At 42.5% G+C, this 8,842-nt stretch overlaps 1 pseudogene; it reads left to right on the plus strand.

The window, feature by feature from the left end:
• LOC111979364 (paired box protein Pax-3-like) overlaps positions 1-8,842 on the plus strand; it is a 43,868-nt pseudogene that overhangs the window by 15,053 nt on the left and 19,973 nt on the right.

Consider the following 8,842-nt stretch of genomic DNA (forward strand, 5'->3'; position numbering starts at 1 on the left):
ACACACACACACACACACACACACACCACACACACACACACACACACACACACACACACCACACACACACACACACATAACAACACTACCACATTATGGAGGTCTTTGTCTCAGGATCCCATTAAATCATCCGGACTATCAGTACAGCGAACATAGTCATGAGTCAGCTGTACACACAGCACACGCACACGCACAGCGCACACCACACACACAACACACACACACACACACACACACACACACACACACACACACACACACACCACACACACACACACCCACACACACACCACAACACACACACACACACACACACACACACACACACACACACACACACACACAGAGGACCCTCACTGTGTCTTCAGTTCTGAGGTTTCCTGTTTTGACCTCTTGTAAAAAATATTCCCAAAAAGAAACTAAATAGAAGGCCTGAATAGAAAGTCTTTATTAAGATAGATAAAGGGATTGCATTGGTTTATGTGCTTGATTTACACTAGTCTCTATGTAAACCCGTGAACTGAGTTAGACAGGAGGTGATGTCCACTGTGGTTTCACTGGGCTCCAGATGTTCATATGTACATACTGTATCTCTATGTCTGTTCTGCTTGAGGCTACAGCGCAGATACACACACACGATACGCATACACATACTGTATGCGCACGGGCACACACACACATACACAATGAATACTCTCACATAGGCATGCCTATTCACACTTGCACACGCACACAAATACACACACACACACACATAGAAGTGTTTAAATACAAACACAATGAATACACCCACCCACACACATACACAGAAGTGTTTAAATACACACACAATGAATACACGTTAGCATTCCCATACACACACACACAGATTTTCTATTTTTCACAATAATTGATTCTCACATCTTTTATTTGATTTTTATTAGGTGTGGTTCAGCAACAGGAGAGCCAGGTGGAGAAAACAGGCGGGAGCCAATCAGCTGATGGCATTTAATCACCTGATCCCTGGCGGTTTCCCACCTTCGGCCATGTCGAGTTTGCAGCCCTATCAGCTGTCAGACAGCCCCTACCCTCCCACCTCCATATCACAAAGTGAGCACAACTTCACCTTCTATTTCTCTCTCTGATCTTGTTTTATACGAGCACACCAAAGTTCATCTACAAATCACATTTACATTTTAGTCATTTACAGGAGCACTTGTCCAGAGCGGCACTTACAGTTAGTGCATTCAAGTAGGGGTGGGAGGGCCAAGAGACCAGAGGTGGCTGAACAGAGTGCTCGGGATGGGGTGTAGGGTTTGAGCATAGCCTGAAGGTAAYGAAGGGCAGTACCTCTTGCTGCTCCGTAGGCAAGTACCATGGTCTTGTAGTGGAAATGTTATTTGTCACATGCTTCGTTAACAACAGGTGTAGACTAAAAGTGAAATACTTACTTACGGGCCCTTCCCAACAATGCAGAGAGAATAAATACACAATGAGTAACAATAACTTGGTTATATACACAGGGTACCAGTTCCGAGTCGATGTGCAGGGGTACGAGGTAATTGAGGTAGATATATATACTGTAGGTAGGGATAAAGTGACTAGGCAACAGGATAGATAATAAACAGTAACAGCAGCGTGTGTGATGAGAAAAGAGTTAGTGCAAAAAGGGTCAATGCAGATAGCCCGGGCAGCTATTTGGTTAACTATTTATCAGACTTATGGATTGGGGGTAGAAGCTGTTCAGGGTCCTGTTGGTTCCAGTCTTGGTGCATCGTTACCGCTTGCCGTGCGGTAGCAGAGAGAACAGTCCATGACTTGATGTATTTGACTCAAAATCAATAGCCAAGCATTAATCCATTCCTCCTTTCTTTCTCTCTCTCTCCATCGTTCTCTCCCAGCAGTGTCAGAGCAGCCCAGTACGGTCCTCAGGCCTCAGCCCCTCCCCCCCACCTCGGTGCACCAGGGTGGGCTCAGCTCCTCAGCGGGGGCCCAGGACGGTAGTTCTGCCTACTGCCTGTCTTCCGGACGCCATGGCTTCTCCGGCTACTCGGAAAGCTTCGTGCCCCCGTCCGGCCACTCCAACTCAGTCAACCCCAGCATCAGCAATGGTCTTTCACCACAGGTCAGTTCATTGTTCAGTCCCGACTGTAGCTAATAGATTAATCATTTATGACATTTAGCAGCAGACTTTATTATCCAAAGACACTGACATTTAGCAGCATACTTTATTATCCAAAGACACTGACATTTAGCAGCATACTTTATTCTCCAAAGAGACTTACATTTAGCAGCATACTTTATTCTCCAAAGACATTGACATTTGCAGCATACTATTCTCCCTCAAAGACACTGACATTTAGCAGCATTAATACTTTATTCTCCAAGACACTGACATTTAGGCAGCATAAACTTTATTTCTCCAAAGACACTGACATTTAGCAGCATACTTATTCTCCAAAGACACTACATTTTAGCAGCATACTTATTATCCAAGGAGACTTGACATTTAGCAGCATACTTTATTTCAAACACTTACATTTTAGCAGCATACTTTATTTCCAAAGACACTGACATTTAGCAGCATACTTTATTTCCAAAGACACTGACATTTAGCAGCATACTTTATTCTCAAGACACTGATTTGCAGCATACTTTATTCTCCAAAGACACTGACATTTAGCAGCAACTTTATTTCCAAGAGACATTGCATTTAGCAGCAGACTTTATTTCCAAGGAGACTTGCATTTAGCAGCAACTTTATTATCCAAGAGACACTGACATTTAGCAGCAGACTTTATTCTCAAGGAGACTGACATTTAAGCAGCAGACTTTATTATCCAAGGAGACTTGCATTTGCAGGCAGAACTTTATTATCCAAGGAGACTACATTTACAGCAGACTTTATTATCACAAGGAGACTGACATTTAAGCAGCAGACTTTATATCCAAGGAGGACTGACATTTAGCAGCAGACTTTATTATCCAAGGAGACTGACATTTAGCAGCAGGGACTTTATTATCCAAGGAGACTTGACATTTAGCAGCAGACTTATTATCCAAGGAGACTTGCATTTGCAGCAGACTTTATTATCCCCAGGAGACTAGCATTTAAGCAGCAGACTTTATTATCCAAGGAGACTGACATTTAGCAGCCAGACTTTACTTTCCAAGGAGACTTGCATTTGCAGCAGGACTTTTATTGTCCAAGGGAGGCTTGCATTTATGCAGCAGACTTTATTATCCAAAGAGACTGACTTTAGCAGCAGACTTTATTATCCAAGGAGACTTGCATTTAGCAGCAGACTTTTATCCAAGGAGACTGCATTTGCAGCAGACTTTTTATTATCAAGGAGGCTTGCATTTAGCAGCAGGACTTTTATTATCCCCAAAGAGACTGACATTTAGCAGCAGACTTTATTATCCAAGGAGACTGACATTTAGCAGCAGACTTTATTATCCAAGGAGACTTGCATTTTGCAGCAGACTTTATTCTCCATAGAGACTTGCATTTTGCAGCAGACTTTATCATCCAAAGAGACTTGCATTTTGCAGCAGACTTTATTATCCAAAGAGACTTGCATTTTGCAGCAGACTTTATTATCCAAGGAGKCTTGCATTTTGCTAGCAGCGCACATGGAAGAGCTTGCCTATGTTCCGCTCTGCAACGTGGATTCCATAGTTTCAATAAGACATTTAGTACAGGTTTTATACCATTGGAATGGACAAATCCTGTTTAGCGGTTGGTTCTAGATAACATTCAGAAGGTATATTTTCTCAGATGTTTTACAGATGTTTATCAAACTATCAGCAACATTTCAACAGCATGTCTTAAGCCTTTCAGTAGCATCTCAACAGTACATCTCATCATGTTCAACAAGGTAGTCAAACAGGTGACAAACTCAAAACCAGATGTTTGTCAACAATACATGATACTAAATAATTTCAGTTTAGCAAAAAGTCTCTTCTTATTTGAATATGGACCGCTAGCATATGAATAGACATGAGACAATTAAAGATGGAGGGAGTGTGAGAGAGGAAGATGACACAAATGAAAACTGAAAAGACAATTAAGGCCGATTACACAGTCATTAGCGTCCATGGCGGGTTCGGTATGCGGCGACGGGACCGTCCTAACAGGCGGAAAACAAGCTTTTAACTGCCACAAAGGGTGGCCAGGCCCCACGCAATGCATGCTGGGTCCTCACCCCTTGAGAGAGAGAGGTTCTCAGGCCTCCATCAGTGTCCTGCTTAGTGGTGATAAAAACGAACGCTTCAGGCACATCTTCCTCTCTTTCTATGACAAGTGAACCCTGTGTGTGTGTGTGTGTGTGTGTGTGTGTGTGTGTGTGTGTGTGTGTGTGTGTTTGCTTGTCATTTTCATCAGCAATGACAACCTGGTGATCTGTAAAACCATTTGGGAAATGGACGATAATTGACTACTTTAACTACTTGAACAGCATTAACCTAACCACATTGGTTCATTCACAAGCTAGTGCTAACTAGCCACAAGCCACCCCTTGGTAACACTATTCCATGTGTGATTAGCTGTGAGTAGAGTAGACTTCACACACAGAGATGCCTTCTTCTCTACTAGGAGGCCAAATCCATTAGATTACTTTTACTCTGCTTGGAGGCCAAAGGTGCTTCTCTCTCGTAGGTGTTTTCACCATCAGCCTCCCTGAGACAAACTGGGCTTTCCTTTAGCTTAGAGAGAGTGGCCATCTTAGCTTGCATAGGGAGASACGCACACATGTGCAAGCACACAGCAGTAGAGGTGTGTAGGTAAAATCACTGGGGAAGCCAAGCCAGGAAAAATAAGCCATATTACAACCTATGTGTATAATTGTGTTGTTTTCTCTGTAACCTGTTAATTCATATGCCTTGACACTGTGATATATAGGCCTAAGGGCGAGACAATAAGAAGAGACAGTGGCAGAATAAATTCAACCACACCTGTGTTTCATCACAAAACTGGAGAGCAACATCTGTCCGGTGAAGTCCACAATGCATATCGCATGTAACAAACAGTTACATGACCAACAGCATGGTCAAGTAAGTTCATGTTTCTCACATTTTCGGACTACTAAATAACTATTGATTTAGAACCAAGGAGAGTTAACGCAAGTCACAAAGAAGACAGGAGCTGCCTCCACTATTCCAGCACCATTTCAACATCATCAAATCACCTCTGCTTAGTCTAATACAGTGACAACTAAAAGATACCAAAAACAATTTAGTCCAATCAACGTAAGCTAAATATGATGTGGCTGTCCATGGTACTGATTTATGTGTGTGTGTGTGAGTGCGTGCGTGATTGCAAGTAGAACAAACATGTTGACTCACCCTACTTGTAGAGAAATGCCAATGCCATCCTCCTCTCTTTCATGTTGCCGAAACGGTCTATGACTGTCATACAGTACAAGCTTTTAGTTTTTGTTGTCCTAGGCTACCTGGCTAAAATTCTTGCTGCTAGCCTAACTTCCTTTCCTAGGCAACAGTGAGCCAGCTAGTTAACATTAGCCTACTACATCTACCTACGTATTGAATTTCCATCCTCTCAGACAAGGGGCACAATGTATGAATTTATGGTTGGATCCGAATCGCCGTTATAATCATTGACCAATACAGAGAATTAAGTAAAACCACAAGTCCAAATCCCTGTCTCCATCCTTGGCTAATTTAGGAATGGGTCAATTTTAGCTAGATAGCTAGCCATCGGAGGACAACAACACAACAAGATGCTCAATTCAAGTTCAAGTGTAAATTACGTTTGGCTTTTGGTGTGATGTGATTGGTGTGAAGCCAAATCCAAACTGGCTTCCCTGACTGCATTACTTCTTCTTTTTAGAAGAAACATTAACGTGTTGAACATTCTAAATGGTTTGCATAGCCAACTTACACACAGCTCTGACACACACTTACCCCACCAGACCCAGGGGTCTTTTCACAGTCCCCAAATACAGAACAAAGAGTACAGTATTATATAGAGCCATTATTGTATGGAACTCCCTTCCATCTCATATTGCTCAAATGAACAGCAAACCTGGTTTCAAAAACAGATAAAGCAACACCTCACAGCACAACGCCTCTCCCCTACTTGACCTAGATAGTTTGTGTGTATGTATTGATATGTAGGCTACGTGTGCCGTTTTAAAATTAATGTAGTTCTATCCTTGAGCTGTTCTTGTCTATTAATGTTCTGTATTATGTCATGTTTGGTGTGGACCCCAGGAAGAGTAGCTGCTGCTTTTGCAACAGCTAATGGGGATCCTAATAAAATACCAAATACCCTTGACACTTTTTTTTGGTGCGCCAGGACCATACACAGTTGAGCTCACTCAGTTTAGCTCAACGCTGATTGGCTATTATTATAATTTTTTATTTTCAAGGGAGGCCAAATGCTCGCTGGCTTCCCTTGCATTCAATGCTACGGGCAGCAACGTCATACTCTTTTTGACCAGACAGCATCAGATAGATGGGCTACATGTACAGAGTGAGAGGGGCGCTGTTTTGCTCACTCAGATGCTTTCTCTGGTGAGAGACATATAGCCTTTTGCGAATTGAAGGAAAATTATGAAACAGAGTGACGAAAGGTAAATTATTTTTTTCTAGGTAATTATTTTGGGGAAACCTGGCTTCCCTTGGCATCCATGAATACAAGCCACTGACACACACACGCACACGGACGCACGCACGCACGCACGCACGCACGCATGCACGCACGCAGTCAAACGCACACGTCGGGAATGTTTGTTTCCATATGGAATTGCAATCATGGAACGTTCCAGTGTGCTAATTGATTGCAATGAAGGAATCTATCCCGTAGTAATGTGGTGTGTAATTTATGCAAATTACTCACTTTGTTGACTAATTTGTTTTAATTAATGTATTCCTCTGCAAATTTGGATGTATACTGGAATATGCTCATTTGCATTTCAGACTGGATGGTATTTATGTGATGTAAATGAATACAAGAGAGGGAATGTAAATGAATACAAGAGAGGGAATGTAAATGAATACAAGACAGGGAATGAAAATGAATACAAGAGAGGGATTGTAAATGAATACAAGAGAGGGAATGTAAATGAATACAAGAGAGGGAWTGTAAATGAATACAAGAGAGGGAATGTAAATGAATACAAGAGAGGGATTGTAAATGAATACAAGAGAGGGAATGTAAATTAATATTTTTTTTTTTACATTAACAGTGAGTGGATGAAAACCTCTAAAACGTTACAATTAGACATACCTACAAAGCTATGTAAACTATGCAGTCCTTACACAGCAAAGCCTCGCTACTGTGGATTGTTACAGTTTATTGTTCTTTTGAGTTATCTGATCGTTTATCAGTGCTGAATGGTATTTCTTGGTGGTATTGGGAGGTATTTGGAGCTTTAGTTAGTGAAAAATCAGTTCCTGTGGTGTTTTTTGTAGCTCTGTGAACGTTACACTTTGTTTATATGGTGTTTTAACAGTAGTGTATGAATATGTCGCCACTGAGTTAGTCCTAGGCTATGACTAGTTCGGCCTATGCCCTGAGTGGTAGTGCTTCGGTTGGTAGTAAAACATAAAGGTTTAGGGAACTATATGACCATTCTAGCCTTGCCCAGTGTACTGTGGGCTAGATCCCTGTCGCATGGGGTCTCAGGCGTCTGGCTAGCTGATCCGTTGCATACCAGTGGAATCCTTTCTCACCAGCGCAGCAAGCGGTCGGGCTTTGCAAGCGTTGAGGCTTAATCCCCGGAACCACCGAAAAACAGAGACACCGCCGGCGCTTCAATCACAGAGCAGAGGAGCTGGAGAAATACATAGACTGGCTGAGACACATACGTGCGTTCATACAGTCTCAGACACACAAACAAACAGGCTTTTTTGATCAGGTTGCCTTATCAAAGGGATTGTACACAGTTATCTTCCCTCTAATGCTTTATCTAATCTCATCTCTGAGGACATATGTGTTAAATTCGCAGCAGTACAACATCCACAAGTAATTCATATCTATATGGTATTATCTTCTTTTATCTAAGCTTTATTTAACTAGGCAAGTCAGTTAAGAACACATTCTTATTTACAATGACGGCCTACCTTCCACCCAAATTGTGTGCCGCCCTATGGGACTCCCAATCACAGCCGGATGTGATACAGCCTGGATTCGAACCAGGGACTGTAGTGACGCCTCTAGCACTGAGATGCAGTGCCTTAGACCGCTGTGCCACTCAGGAGCCCAAAAGCTGTGTGAACATGTCCACATTTTGGCTTCCAGAAAAAAACCTTCCCGTATACTTTCTCACCCTCAACACACGCACACGCACACGCACACGCACGCACACGCACACGCTGTGAGATGAATGGGGTGTGTTGACCTCCATATGTTTCCCATTTGTAGTCAGTCACACATGAGCATGTTCCTCAGACGCATTAGGTTAGATTCCTCTGACAGCGCTCCTGTAAATTACATACCCTTAGACAGATAGTGTGTGTGTGGCTGTCCGGCCTTTTGTGTGTGGACGTGTTTAACTATACTTGTGGAGACCAGAAGTCCCCACAAGAATAGTAAAAAAAAATTGGGGGACCAACTGAGAACATTTTGTTGGTCCCTACAAGGTCAAATGCTATTTTTAGGGGTTAGAATTAGGGTTAGGAGTTTTAGGGTTAGGAGCTAGGGTTAGGTTTAGGGTTAAGGTTAGGTTTTCGAGTTAAGGTTAGGGTTAGGGGTTAGGGAAATAGGATTTTGAATGGGACTGAATTGTGTGTCCCCACAAATTTAGTTGTGTGTGTGTGTGTGGCTGCCAGGTGGGGAAGCAACACGATTATCCTTCAATCATTCACCATTAGTTCAGCCTCTTTTTAAACGGTCTCT

Source organism: Salvelinus sp. IW2-2015, linkage group LG19 (genome assembly GCF_002910315.2).
Source record: "Salvelinus sp. IW2-2015 linkage group LG19, ASM291031v2, whole genome shotgun sequence".
NCBI lineage: Eukaryota > Metazoa > Chordata > Actinopteri > Salmoniformes > Salmonidae > Salvelinus > Salvelinus sp. IW2-2015.